General features: G+C 40.9%; 1 protein-coding gene across 2 annotated transcripts in view; it reads left to right on the top strand.

The window, feature by feature from the left end:
- The first annotated feature begins 206 nt into the window (after positions 1-206).
- The window catches only part of LOC126354543 (uncharacterized), a 426,012-nt gene continuing 413,447 nt past the window's right edge, over positions 207-12,771 (top strand). The window contains exons 1-2 of one of the 2 annotated variants that reach the window (XM_050004274.1): positions 207-361; positions 460-584. The gene's annotated coding sequence lies outside the window, so the exon portion shown is untranslated. Of the gene's footprint in view, positions 585-12,771 lie in introns of both variants that reach the window. The other variant, XM_050004275.1, reaches the window with a different exon arrangement.

A 12,771-nucleotide genomic window follows, 5' to 3' on the forward strand; every position in this document is an offset into this window, starting at 1 on the left:
GCTCCATATGTACAAAACCCTAAACACGGCGTGATGTAACGAACAAACAGAGGCTGACCATATAGTGCGTATTGTCTGTCTGACGCCGATACAGGGACAAAGGTCGCCCCGGACTGCGCCTGCGCATGGCGGCTTCTCGCGTGGCACGGCGGGCGCTCTGCCGTTATGCTGGTGCGGTGCGCGCCTCAGTCTGGCTCCGGCGCCCCTGCCGGATGGCTTGCTAGGCAGCCCCGCGTAACACGTCCGCTCCTACCTGCGACCGCTGACTCTCGCGTCAACAAGTCTTCCAGTTTGACTCTTCTCAGCACGCTTGTTGATCATGAACGATGGTCAGCTTAAAGTTTCGTGTTACGTTTTTTCAGTGCGTACAACTTTCCTAGCAACTTTCATTTCAATACTGCCGTGAAATAAGTAAACTGCTTACACGGACACGTTCAGCCACACCCCTTCTTATTACAGGTGACTTACATAGACGTATTGTTCATTCCCAAAAAATGTAACGCCGATGTGTGACAGCAAGAACGAACTGTATTTATGGTTGAATATTTTCTGCAGGAAGAGATGCAACCAGAGCAGTGTATAAGGTAAATGAAAGTAGTCTGACAATGTAGACTCTGTATATCGTCATTGGCCGTTATTTCCCGCGCTGCAAAAACAGTACAGTTTCCTAAACATGTCGATTGTTCTAACGTCTTTCTTAATGCGTTGCCTAGTTCTACCAGCCCTGAAGTTTCTTGGAAATTATGTATCTATAAAAAATATACACTCAGTGCGAATTATTTGCTACGTGCATTTACTTTCTCTTACTTTGCTGATTACAGTCATCTGTATCATTAATATGTACCACACACTTAAGACTATATTGCTATCTCTTCTACGATTATATACATTTTCATAGCATGACCGCGGAGAGTTAAGTATTTGTCTGCTCTGAAAAGACGTACACATACGTTTAATTGTCGAAATGTATTGCCCTTCGAACACAAATACCCGTATTTTGATTGTTCAGAGAGATGGTGTACTCAGTGCTCCACTCTATTCACAGTTGGTTACGTGCTGGTTAGTCAGGCCACAAGGAGTATTAAGCCTCGCTCTATCATTTATTTCCGACAGGAACGTGAAAGGAACTTCAATTATTAGTAAATGAATATTTATGTCTGACGGAAATAATGGAGTCTTTCCTACTTTCGCTCATTACCTTGATCAAGAATACAGACTGAGCCTATTGAGGGAAGTAACCAAACTGATTGTTGATGTAGGTTGTGTGAATAGATTCGGTCATCTCATATTTCATTGATCTATGACGTCTGTCGAGAGTGGGTCTTTCTTTTTAGTGCTGAATGGTTTGAGGTGGCCCGATACGAATTCCACTATTACACCCTACCTGCCAATTAATTGTTGGATGTATCCCAGTCTCTGTCTCCACTGTAGTTTATTACAGTTCCCCTTAGTTCTATGGAAGTTATTCCTTCATGACACACGTCTTATCATCGTTTCCCGTGCTTGTGTCAGTGGTTTCCACATGTTCTTCTCCTCAATGATTCGATTGAGAATTTCTCATATCGATCCACCTAGTATTCATCATTCTTCTACAACACCACATCTCTAAAGCTTCAATTCTCTTATTTTCCTATTTCCAGCAGTCCATGATGTCCAGAATGAGATTTTCACTCCGCAGCGGAGTGTGCGCTGATATGAAACTGCCTGGCAGATTAAAACTGTGTGCCCGACCGAGACTCGAAAGGCAAAGTTCCCGAGTTCGAGTCTCGATGGGGCACACAGTTTTAATCTGCCAGGCAGTTTCAGTCCATGATTTGCTAGGATAAAATGTTATGCTCCAAACGTATGTTTCCAGAAATTTCTACTTCAAATTAACACTTGATTTTGATGCTAGAGGATTTCCTTTGGCCATGAATTCCCTGTTCGCCTGTACTAGTCTGCTTTTTGTGTCTTTCTCGCTTCGTCGATCTTTCGTTATTTTGCTTCCCAAGTAGCAGAATTCGTTACTTACTTCGCCTGCTAAGTGGTTTTCAATTTTAAACTCGAGCATTTCGTCAGTCCCACATCTGATACCCCTCAAGTAGAATATAAGGAACTCCAAAAATCGAGACAGTTGAATTACTCTTTCATTTGGTCTCACATGGCTCATTGACATGGAATAGTAAGTAATCTTTAAATGAACGAATTCATTTCATAATGCGTAAAATTGCTGTATGTCGTTTTCAAAAATTCTTAGGACTCGTTTCACTTTCTCTCAAAGGCTGCGACGTACAGATAGGCACAGTAAAAATTCTTCATTCACCTAGGGAAATATTTATTTTCTCGTATTCCAGTCACAGGCCACAAAGTATTCGTAAATCAAGTTATTAATTGTTATTATTAATCGGCCCTATGTATACAGAGATCCGATTGTGGTCGTTATTGATTGTAATTAATAACTTGATTTATAAACACTTTGTGGTCTGTGACTGGAATATATATATATATATATATATATATATATATATATATATATATATATATATATATATATATATATACGTGTGTGTGTGTGTGTGTGTGTGTGTGTGTGTGTGTATGTGTGTGTGTGTGTGTGTGTGTGTGTGTGCGTATGTGTGTGATTACAAAATGCACAGTGGCGGTCTTTATCTAAGGAAGATTCGTCACAAAATTACAGAAATTGAATACCACATAATAACATAAATACTGACAATGTGAGGCAACTATTACACTGTCGTACACCGATTATTGAGTTATTTGCATCTGGTATGCTAGATGTCGTTGCTGCACATTAGTTCCCATGACTTTATTAAAACAACTTTTTTTTAAAGGAATGTACAAAGCCTTTCCAGCAGGAGATAATACAGATAGATACAGGTGTACAGATCATTGCGCTTAGATATTGTACCATAAAATATGAGGTAAGGAGTGACTTTATTTAAAAAATATTTGTTTTAAATGCTTGTAGAGCTCTATTATACAATTTACACTCGTGTTCAGAAAAAAAGCAGAACACCTTGAACGACTAGAGTTAGGACGTTATTATTCACAGGACATGCTCTAAAGAAATGATTAGCATTTTAAACATGTCAGCCGGTGGGTTCAGGTTCAACATCGATATCGCGTCACGGCACCACCTACTGGTAAAATGTGCCTGCGACTCTCGTTCTCGCTATAAACCGAAGATAATGGATCAATATTTCTTGAGTAGACGTGCAGCGTTCCTCGCAGATCTATGCGCGAATTTTATCGTCAAATCAGTGAGTCATAATGAGAGGGAGTTACTGACATCAGAGAATGTGATGCTTCAGTTTTGTAAATTGTTGCTCGTATGGGACGAAGTGTTTCGGCAGAACAACGGGCATGCGCAGAATTGTTCGCGGACGGCAGTAGAGCACGACGAGATGGGTCAGACCATCCTCCGAGAAGGTCGACACCTCATATGAATGGCATTGCAGGACAGATCTGTGTCCTCCTCAGTTCTTCCGCAACTGTGGAACAGTGTAACACATCGTACACTGGGTTTCGTGCACGTCGTCCATTTCTCTGCCTACCCTTTACCAATGCGCAGAAACATGTTAGAAGGCAGTGGTGAGTGGAATGGCGTCACTCGGGACATCAATGGCAGCAGACCGTCTTTCGGACAAGTCCACGTTCTGGTTTGTTTGAAATTGATGGCCGCGGTTTGGTTCGCCACAGACAGGGTGAGCAGCATCACAGTGACTGCATTCGCGCAAGACGTACAGCAGCAACTCAAGGCCTTATGGGGGGGGGGGGGGGAGGGGTCATTGGGTACAACCACAAATCGCAGTTGGTGCTCGTCCAGGACACCGTGACCTGTGTGACCCAGTAAATAACATCCTGCGACCAGTATCCATACCTTTTCTGTATACCACCTCTATCAACACAGTGCTGCTAATATTGATTTAAATACTTGCTATACGTAATACTGACCAGTTCTGTGGCAGTTTGCTCTCAATGAAATTCAAAGGAAGTGTCGAAAATTATTTACGACGGATGACGTAGCCTCTTCTTCCTTTTACCGCGATTCAGTTCATAGGTGCCTTTTTGGTGTCAAATGATGTCAGATTTTTGCTCTGGCCCGCCAAATCACTAGACTTGTTGCCAATCGAAAATGTCTGGGGTATGGTGAAACGATGAGTGCAGCGATGTGACCCAACCACAGATGAACTTTGGAACCAGATGAATACAACAATGATGGCTATTTCACAGGACAACCACTTAACCTTATACTCGTCGATGCTAAAAAAACTATGGCTCTAAGCACTATGGGACTTAGCATGTGATGTCATCAGTCCTCCAGATTAGAACTACTTAAACCTTACTAACCTAAGGACATCACATACATCCATGCCTGAGGCAGGATTCGAGCCTGCGACGGTGGCAGCAGCGTGGTTCCGGACTGAAGCGCCTAGAACCGCTCGGCCACAGCGGCTGGCCAGCGTCGATGCCATCACGCAAGGAACAAGTTATAAGGGCCCATTGCGAACCTTGTGCCTACTAGCAACACTAAGTTTGCTGAACCTAGATGACTGAAACGCCAATAATTTCTGCAGAACGTACTGATGTACATGTCCTGTAAATATGAGCGTGCTGTACCTTAGTGCAGGTCTGTTTTGAAAATGAATGGCTATATTGGAATCTTGTCCCCAGTATAAACTACATCAACTGTGACATAAATTTTAAATAAACAATTAATAAAAACCATATGGAACTAGGATAACATAGGTCTAAAGCGAAATATAAAAAAGGCACAAAATATGAGGACCAAAATTAAAAAAGGAATATGCAGCAAAATCTATTCTATATATGTTTCATGAATGTTGCTTGAGAAAGAAATGGCACTGACAAAGCTGCGTTAAGTGCTATGAGACGTATCGCATAGTTCTGAGTAAACACAGCTAATAAATTATGGGCCTGGGAAACAAGAAAGAAAGGACAGCAAGCCACAAAATACCTAAGAGAAAGATCATTCTCTTTTTGGGTGTACTTCTCGAAGTGATGCTATCTTAATATTTTTCTCAGTAGATACCTATTGCGCACAGTTTTTAGACCGATTATTTTCGTATGTAATGATACGTAAATTTACTTTCATCCAAAAGATAAAATATTGTGGTAACTTTAACACATGCAGTCAATTATGGCTTTAATTTATTTGTATTAGTAATGTGAAGCGAGTTTATGTACTGGAGTATAAATATTCTGGTACTCCACTTCCTCTTACGCATGCATAATTTTCATATCAACAAAGAAATGAAAATTTTGATCTTTGAAGAACACACAACAAAGATCTGAATATATTTTGTGCTCTTGGAAAGTTCGCTGGTTTGCTGTGGCAGCACAATTACTTATCCATAATTTAGATCTTCACCTTCTGTGGGATAACTGTTTAGTTTTGAAATAATTGTTCATGGACCAAGGGTTTTCTTCTTTTATTTTCTTTACGTATTACTGTAGAAACGCTTAAACTGAATTATGCACAAATTTCACGTAACATGAATGAAAGAGTTATGAGCAGCCGGCTCGGGTATCTACATCTACATCTACATCCATACTCCGCAAGTCACCTAACGGTGTGTGGCGGAGGGTACCCTGAGTACCTCTATCGGTTCTCCCTTCTATTCCAGTCTCGTATTGTACGTGGAAAGAAGGATTGTCGGTATGCTTCTGTGTGGGCTCTAATCTCTCTGATTTTATCCTCATGGTCTCTTCGCGAGATATACGTAGGAGGGAGCAATATACTGCTTGACTCTTCGGTGAAGGAATGTTCTCGAAACTTTAACTAAAGCCCGTACCGAGCTACTGAGCGTCTCTCCTGCAGAGTCTTCCCCTGGAGTATATCTATCATCTCCGTAACGCTTTCGCGATTACTAAATGATCCTGTAACGAAGCGCGCTGCTCTCCGGTGGATCTTTTCTATTTCTTCTATCAACCCTATCTGGTGCGGATCCCACACTGCTGAGCAGTATTCAAGCAGTGGGCGAATAACCGTACTGTAACCTACTTCCTTTGTTGTCGGATTGTATTTCCTTAGGATTCTTCCAATGAATCTCAGTCTGGCATCTGCTTTACCGACGATCAACGTAATATGATCACTCCATTTTAAATCACTCCTAATGCGTACTCCCAGATAATTTATGGAATTAACTGCTTCCAGTTGCTGACCTGCTATTTTGTAGCTAAATGACAAGGGACCTATCTTTCTATGTATTCGCATCACATTACACTTGTCTACATTGAGATTCAATTGCCATTCCGTGCACCATGCGTCAATTCGCTGCAGATCCTCCTGCAATTCAGTACAATTTTCCATAGTTGCAACCTCTCGATACACCACAGCATCATCTGCAAAAAGCCTCAGTGAACTTCCGATGTCATCCACCAGGTCATTTATGTATATTGTGAATAGCAACGATCCTATGACACTCCCCTGCGGCACACCTGAAATCACTCTTACTTCGGAAGACTTCTCTTCATTGAGAATGACATGCTGCGTTCTGTTATCTAGGAACTCCTCAATCCAATCACAAAATTGGTCTGATAGTCCGTATCCTCTTACTTTGTTCATTAAACGACTGTGGGGAACTGTGTCAAACGCCTTGCGGAAGTCAAGAAACACGGCATCTACCTGTGAACCCGTGTCTAAGGCCCTATGGGTCTCGTGGTCGAATAGCGCGAGCTGGGTTTCACACGACCGTCTTTTTCGAAAGCCATGCTGATTCCTACAGAGTAGATTTCTAGTCTCCAGAAAAGACATTATACTCGAACGTAATACGTGTTCCAAAATTCTACAACTGATCGACTTAGAGATATAGGTCTACAGTTGTGCACATTTGTTCGACGTCCCTTCTTGAAAACGGGGATGACCTGTGCCCTTTTCCAATCCTTTGGAACGCTTTCTTCTTCTAGAGACCCACGGTACACCGCTGCAAGAAGGGGGCAAGTTCCTTCGCATACTCTGTGTAAAATCGAACTGGTATCCCATCAGGACCAGCGGCCTTTCCTCTTTTGAGCGATTTTAATTGCTTCTCTATCCCTCTGTCGCCTATTTCGATATCTACCATTTTTTCAACTGTGCGACAATCTAGAGAAGGAATCACAGTGCAGTCTTCCTCTGTGAAACAGCTTTGGAAGAAGACATTTAGTATTTCGGCCTTTAGTCTGTCATCCTCTGTTTCAGTACCATTTTGGTCACAGAGTGTCTGGACTTTTTGTTTTGATCCACCTACCGCTTTGACATAGGACCAAAATTTCTTAGGATTTTCTGCCAAGTCAGTACATAGAACTTTACTTTCGAATTCATTGAAAGCCTCTCGCATAGCCCTCCTTACACTACATTTCGCTTCGCGTAATTTTTGTTTGTGTGCATGGCTTTGGCTATGTTTATGTTTGCTGTGAAGTTCCCTTTGATTCCTCAGCAGCTTTCTAACTCGGTTGTTGTACCACGGTGGCTCTTTCCCGTCTCTTACGATCTTGCTTGGCACATACTCATCTAACACATATTGTAAGATGGTTTTGAACTTTGTCCACTGATCCTCAATACTATCTGTACTTGAAACAAAACTTTTGTGTTGAGCCGTCAGGTACTCTGTAATCTGCTTTTTGTCACTTTTGCTAAACAGAAAAATCTTCCTACCTTTTTTAATATTTCTATTTACGGCTGAAATCATCGATGCAGTAACCGCTTTATGATCGCTGATTCCCTGTTCTGCATTAACTGATTCAAATAGTTCGGGTCTGTTTGTCACCAGAAGGTCTAATATGTTATCGCCACGAGTCGGTTCTCTGTTTAACTGCTCAAGGTAGTTTTCAGATAAAGCACTTAAAAATATTTCACTGGATTCTTTGTCCCTGCCACCCGTTATGAACGTTTGAGTCTCCCAGTCTATATCCAGCAAATTAAAATCTCCACCCGGAACTATAACATGGTGGGGAAATCTACTCGAAATATTTTCCAAATTATTCTCCAGGTGCTGAGCCACAACAGCTGCTTTAACCGTGACCTTCACCCAAATCATTTCACAATTCGAATCTCCGTCAATTTCCTTCGATACTATTGCACTTCTTATCGCTATAAACACGCCTCCCCCTTCACTGTCCAGCCTGTCTCTGCGGTATACATTCCAATCTGAGTTTAGGATTTCATTACTGTTTACATGTGGTTTCAGCCAACTTTCTGTCCCTAGTACTATATGGGCGTTGTGGCCGTTTATTAATGAGAGCAGTTCTGGGATCTTTCTATAGACGCTCCTGTAGTTTACTATTAGCACATTAATATTATTCCCTGTTGCATTTTGCCTACTCCTGCCTTGCCGCGTTTCAGGAGGCGTCTTGTCGGGCCTAGGGAGGGAATTCTCTAACCTAGGTATTGAGGGAAGCATTTCGTTTCTTTTAGATATTGTCTAACTGTTATAGTACATTAGAAAGGATTCACACCAATGACAAAGTTTTCTTGCTCGATCACGTTTGCCTTTCGTCATTACATGTTAGTATCAGAACGTGTAGGTGTGTCTGTGTGTGTGTTTTATTGATTATATTATGAATAAATCACATACCTGCAACTCATATAGTATTCCAATAGTCAATCACGTAACACGTGCAGGAAATGAAAATAATAAATTCCCTATTGTATTGTTTAACTACAAGCTACTTTCCTACTTAAGCCTCGAAAAAAACCTCCAGACCGTTAAATAGAGATTTGTGGGTCGATTCAGAGCATTCTCCGACGTATAGACTCCTCAATCTGATTTACTGTGGTAACTGCTAATATTGTTTTAAATACTTGCTATGCGTAATACTGACCAGTTCTGTGGCAGTTTGCTCTCAATGAAGTTCAAAGGAAGTGTCGAAAATAATTTCCGACGGATGACGTAGCCTCTTCTTCCTTTTACAGCGATTCAGTTCATAGGTGTCTGCAGCCCAATACAAATGACACTATAGTACTAAGAACTATTATCCATTCCTTGAAAGTAACGTGCACTAAACATTGTATGTAGTCTGCTGCACTGTACAGATTTTATGCACTTCTGTTAATCCATTGGCCACCACTGGTAAAAGCTACATTACTAACCACTCGAGTGTAGTTTAGGTGGTCCTCTTTTACCCATCACCTGAAAAATTTGTGGACTACATTAATTGCAGTCTATATACTTCTACTGTTTTGTCAGCAGAAGCTCCATTTGTTACTATGACATAGTTGTTTCCCTCTATGAAACGTTTTTGCTTTTTCACAATGCTGAGAACAGGCCTGGATATGTTTCCTGTGTACAACTAAATTAAGTTGTTATTCGTGTTTGTACTTTCTGTTGCTGAGAAAAAAACCAAATATTTCCTCAGAATTATCTACATCTTCCATTGTTTTGACCTCCTCAAATTACCTATTGTGATTAATAAATGTCTGAAAGATCCTTCCAGCATGCCCAGCAATAAACTGCTAGTCCCTTATTGGCTCAATTCACAAGTCATATTTCTTCATTTCCTTTCATTTCTTCCAGCCCCACCCAAAAACGTTTATGAGCTTACGCCCATCCAGGCTTTTGAACATCTCCTGTAGTGGGCGTCCAACTCAAAAACGGTCCACCTCACTTGTACCGAAAAGGCGTGTGAAATTCTATTTCATATACCACGAGTGGACTACTCTAGCTTGACCAAAAACGTTTTCCATATCATCAACGGAACCTGACGATCCCAAATTGTACACCTAAGAAACCGACAGGAATGAATTCTAAACCTAAAACCCATTAACACAAGAAAACCAGAGCCAAGTAATAGTTCCAGCTGCTCCTTACAGGACGAAACAAGTGAAAGCCGTTTTCGTTCCCCTTCACAATAATATCAGACACTGCGGCTTACTTGTTACACCTCACTTAATAGTCAGTTATATTATTTCTTCATAGAAAGAAACGTTATTTGTCGGAGCTCACAGTCAGGCGTAGTAGTGGCGGATCCCGCCAGGTGTCACGCTCCGCAATGTCATTGCTCTGTACGCGTCCAGTGACGTCATCCCACACCCTTTTCGATTTCTGTATCGTTCCTTATGCCGCTCAAAGTAGTAAAATATGTAAATATTTATACAAACGGTAAAGACTAAGCTTCATCCACTGTCATTTCGAAGCTGACTGGGGATGACGTGAACAAAACATTAAATGGGACAAAACAAAACACGAAAATTTTAAATAATACGTTGTAGCTTCCACTTTCATAACCTTTTCTGCGTTTCCTCAACTACCTACTAATAAGTTTGCATGTTATCACATACTGCAGAAGTCAATGCTCTACGAGGCACTCGTTCTTCAGATCCTCATTAACACTGAGTCGGTACCGTTATCGTGCTAAATTGTTTCTACTTTACAATTCATAACAAAGAAAAATTAATGTTTGTCTTTCTGCGTTCCGTGATCCTGTTAGTATTATGTTATCATCTTTCATCTTTCTGATGGCAATTTCCTCCTGAGTAATCCCCGCTTGGGTATCAGAACAGCCTACTGCCGGCCGCTGTGGCGGAGCGGTTCTAGGCGCTTCAGTCCGGAACCACGCGGCTGCTACGGTCGCAGGTTTGAATCCTGCCTCAGGCATGCATGTGTGTGATGTCGTTAGGTTTACTTAGTTCTAAATCTAGGGGACTGATGACCTCAGATGTTAAGTCCCACAGTACTTAGAGCCATTTGAACAGCCTATTATTAGAAACGCAGTACTTTTATCCAATTCATTGGCGTGTGATCATATGCTGTTTGATGAGTATTATTTTTGCTGTAGACTTTATTCTTATGCATGTTGCTCTCCATGAGACCGTTTTCGGTGTTAAACTCATGTGACAAACCATTTGTGTTTTCGGCGAATCCCACACTCGTGGGTCATTTGCAATTCTTCTCTGTGTAGGAGTTGAGTTTACGTCTGGTTCCATTATGTTGCCATTAGAAACGTACAGTCTGTTAATTGATGTCGCGATGAAAAGTAATACTAACACCTGCATGATGGTAAGATGTGATAAACGCAGTTATAGAAACGACGTCAAATTACAATTCGAGACACATGAATGACTTTCCTAAATAAATGCCATTAAAAAAACAATTAGGCTTCAATGATGTTCGTCAAAGGGTTTGGGATATTTGCACGTGAAATGGCTGACGTTGTCCAGCTTACGAAACGCACAGTTGTGTACCGTGTACGGTACCAATACGTGTCATTTAATTTCTTGTGGTCCGCAGAACTGGTGATGCAGCTTCAACGACAAATTGTTCCCATGGTGATATTTGTCAACACTACCAAAAGAAACATTAGTCTACTTATTAACGAGAGTTGAAGAGAACTATTAGTGTTAGAAATGAAGGAGTGAAATATTATTGTCTCATTAATCACCTATAATGAACAACTAAGTCCCACGTACGCCTTGACTACAACACAAAGACTGCCCTTAAATTAATAATGCGGTGACCTAAAGGTGAGGAAAAGGTGCAGATTTCCATTTATTTCCTGAAAATATGTTCTTATTCGACAGATCAGGGCAGTATGTGTGCTATAGCTGCCATATCGCTTAGGAGACGCTTGACACAGCAAAACATTGCAGTATCAAAAGTCCAGTGTGAATGTATCTTCAGATTTATTACAGTAATACCTTCCAGTATTTTTGTTATACTTTGCACGAAGACTTGGCGTGGTTGAGGTGAAAGTTATTGCAATATACCCTTGCTTATAGATCAGGCTATATATCAGTACATCCACAAACCGTAAAAGTGTATGTATGTATGTAGATTCACATCTCCTAAACCAATGGATTGATTGCAACCAAACTTGATTCACATGTCACTTACTGTCTGGGACGAACCTAAGAATTGTCTCCATCTCAAACATCTCAAAATAGTCAGGGTGGCGTCGAAAAGTATTGTAACTTACGAACCTCAAATAGCCAGACTACATTCACCCAGGACTTGAGCGTGAGAGCACTTAGTGACCTGCAACAAACTTAACACATAATATGATACCCTTACAATACTTTCTCTCTCTGACACCCCGCAAAAACTGATGGAAGCAAAAAAGTTTATCGCTACTACATTTTTGCTGCTTGTGCAGTAAAATCGGATATGACGTTTCAGTTTATTACTTCTTTACTGCTAACTCTATTCGAAATACATTTTGAAGACAGCATGTACATATAAAATTGAATGTATCTGCAAAATATGATTGTGAGACACATATGTCAGGACATACGACGTAATAAGCACTAAGATATTTGTAGAACTACCGCATCATGCATGACACTCTAATACATCTGTATTACTAACTCGATTCGGAACACGTTTTGCAGGCAGTATCCACTTATACCACAGAATTTAGATGCAAAATTATATTACTGTACAACAAATAGTTGAGAAGATATGAAGTCATAAACATCGAGCTGCAAGAAAACGAAACTGCAGGACGCCAATCTCTAGAGACAGAGATGAAATGTGATGAAAATATGTTAAATGTATGTGGCAAGTGCATAGGTGGGCAAAATTGTGGGTTAAAAATTCTTCCTAACCCTGCTTTGATTTCAGTTGAACGTGATAAACGTATTGCACACAGTCTGGTAAGAAGTGCTGTGGGAATAATAAGCAGCAACCTCCTATTCCGGAGGGAGTGATAATGTGAAAAGCGAAAGGGTAGGAGGAGATGGACAGAGAGAGTAGGGAGGGGACTGTCAAAGAGAGAGAGGGAGAAATGGAAAGATAAAAGGAAAGATCAGGTAGTAAGGAGAGTAGGGCATTGAAG

The sequence above is a fragment of the Schistocerca gregaria genome, chromosome 3 (genome assembly GCF_023897955.1).
Source record: "Schistocerca gregaria isolate iqSchGreg1 chromosome 3, iqSchGreg1.2, whole genome shotgun sequence".
Taxonomy (NCBI): Eukaryota; Metazoa; Arthropoda; class Insecta; order Orthoptera; family Acrididae; genus Schistocerca; species Schistocerca gregaria.